Source organism: Mirounga angustirostris, unplaced genomic scaffold (genome assembly GCF_029215605.1).
Source record: "Mirounga angustirostris isolate CCGP_5_RB_7025 unplaced genomic scaffold, mMirAng1.0.hap1 SCAF_2, whole genome shotgun sequence".
NCBI lineage: Eukaryota > Metazoa > Chordata > Mammalia > Carnivora > Phocidae > Mirounga > Mirounga angustirostris.
Window position 1 is genome coordinate 139,644,458 of NW_026991710.1, and position 2,761 is coordinate 139,647,218.

At 47.7% G+C, this 2,761-nt stretch overlaps 1 pseudogene; it reads right to left on the reverse strand.

The window, feature by feature from the left end:
- Window positions 1-1,696: 1,696 nt before the first annotated feature.
- LOC135363035 (large ribosomal subunit protein eL39-like) lies at window positions 1,697-1,898 on the reverse strand (annotated as a pseudogene).
- Between the last annotated feature and the right edge of the window lie 863 nt (window positions 1,899-2,761).

Genomic DNA, 2,761 nt, shown 5'->3' on the forward strand with positions numbered 1-2,761 from the left:
ATTTTTCACAAGTCTAAACTTGAAATAATTCCAACGTCTGACATTCGAATGCATGAATGAATTGTGGTGTATTCATACAGTGGAACATTAATTAGCAATGGGAAGGTGCTAAGTATTCTTCACCCCAAAACTTGGATGAATCACAGAGATGTGTGAAAAAAAAAGCCAAGCACAAAATACAGATTGTGTATAGGAAAAATGACTTCATGGTGTTAGACCTCAGCACAATGCAAATATTTGGGGAGGAGGGACAGGCTAGTGATTGGGAAAAACATTAGAAATGTTTCTGGGGGGTGCTGGTAATAATTTTTTTTTCAAACATATAAATAGCTCTTATACCAAGTAATCCAAACAAACATATGAATAATCTGGATATAAAAATGGGTAAAGGAGATAAACAAATGGCCAATCATGAAATTGAAGCAGATCATTTTAATAATGCAGAGACATGAGAATGAAAAACAAGACAGATTGTTCTTTGCATCTCATGAGATTGGCAGAGATTTGAAAGACTACACATGGAGGGTAGTGGAGCCAGAAGGATACCACAAGACCTTTTAAAAGTCAGAGAGCATTTACAGAGAAGGAGAAAAGGTTCCTAGCAGCAGGCCTGGCACATAGAAGGTGACCAATGGTAACTAATGATATCTGAGACTTTCCATACTCAGGACCCTCAGAACCTGTCTCCGACTGCTGAGTCCATCAGCACCCATTTGGGCCTCCACCCATCTGCTCTCCACGCCCTCAGATCTAATCCTGACCCTCTCCTACAGGACTGCTGCTCCCATCTGGAGGGCCATATCCTTCCATCAGCTCCAGCTTCTCCTACCTCCAAGCTCTCCACAGCTGTCACCTGCCTTCCCTTTTCTAGGAGGTTGTCACACACAGAGACAGTCTCCCTGTTTTCTGACCCCTAGGATAGGACAGGACAAGAACTGACTATCTGTACTTTTAGGTGACTTAGGACTAGGCTTACTGAGGGACTGGTAACCTTAAGAACCGACACATCTTTAAAAAAAAAAAAAAAGAACCGACACGTCTTTTAAAAGAAACCAAACTCAAGATGGGATTCCCTTGCAGGGTGCGATTTTCAGCCCTGCACAGAGCAGGAGATCACAGCTCGTGCGTACCACTCTCCAGCCCCCTCTCCCCAGCCCCACATCGTCCCAACTCCCTGCTTACCTGGGGCAGGTGACTCTGGACGGCCGGCTTGCCGCGAACACAAGTCTCACTGAGAGGTGCCTGAAGTGACTGGGCATATCAGAGTGAGACCACTGCATATATACACCACTTGGAGGGTGGAGCTGTTAGGGCCCCGCCCACGAGACTGTTGGCTCCTCCCCCGTGGAGGAAAGGCAGGGCCAGGCTACGGGTGTTAGAAGTTCGAAGATGCTGTTGGTGGGGAAGGGATCTCCTGTGATTCAACCAGACCAGGCGGAGCGGGCTGTGGTGTTTTATTTGTTTGTTTGTTTGTTTGTTTGTTTGTTTGTTTTTTAGAGCCGAAAGGCCTCGGATTTATTACTGAACGAACCTACCGGTGCAGAGGCATAGTCACAGAGAAAACTCATTTCCACGATAAGACAAGTCTATGGCCAGGTAGGAAGGATGTTTACAGAATGATAGAACACATGATCTTCACGCAGCTTCATTAAATATGTGTGCCAGTTAAGTGTGTCATCTCATGATGTGTGACGCCTTATAGACCCAGCTTTGTTCTTCTCCAGTGCCTCCTCTTGGAGTTGTACCTGATTTTATTACCAGTTTTCATCCGAATCCACTAGGGAGTGGGACGATTCTGCTTTTGTTTCTTGGCCAGGAATCGCTTGATTCTGAAAGTCTTGTGAGAAGACATGGCGAGAAGCAGTCAGCCATGCAGAGCAGGATGGCGGCGAAAAAGAGAAAGGGAAGCAGGCTGTATTAATACACATAATCTCCCTTGTGCCTTTGCAATCCTCCCTAATCCCATTTTTGCTGATGAGGAGACTGAAATCTGAAAGGCTAAACGAGGCCAAGTCATTCCCTCCCCGGAGATGTAATTCAGGTCCCGAGTGACATCCTCTCCTCGCAGTCTGTCCCATCCAGCACTATGCAGCACAAGGATTGTGGAGCGTTCTGCAGGCAGCAGGTTGCAGGTCTGCAGCTCCTAAGAACCCTCAGAGGCTGAGCCTGTGCCATGGACGCTCATGTTGCCTAAACTGCCTTTTTCATAAGTGGAGCCAAGGTGAGAAAGCCAGGCCCATTAGTTCCTCTGTCCGTAATTCCTTACGTTGTTGGAGCCAACAACCAACTCCTTCTTTTGCCGCACGCGCATGCCCTGTTCTGAGGCCCGCACCTCCACTCAGCACTTCCCACCAGGCGCCCAGCCCCACCATGTCTTTCACAGCTGCCTGGGGGAGTAAGTCCTGGAGGTCATGGGTCTTTGCTGGGTGGTGGGTGACTGGCCCTCACCTAAGGTCGATGCAATCTTAGGGCCTTCATCCACACAGTGACTGTGGTTCTCCGTAGTGGACCGTGAGGCAGAGGCAGGGAACGAAACTGCTCTGGGAATACAGGGTGCTGGAGGAAGCTCAGCCTGTGACCTGAAATAAATGACACGTGTCCTTGCTCTAACTAAACATGTTTCTTCATTTCACATAGCCCTCACAGTAATTATGGTTCCCAATTCAGAGATGGGAAAATTGAGGACCAAAGAGGTTAAGAGATGGAGAGGGGTTGCAGCCCAGGCAAGTCTTACTCAGAATCCAAAAGCACAGCTACCATG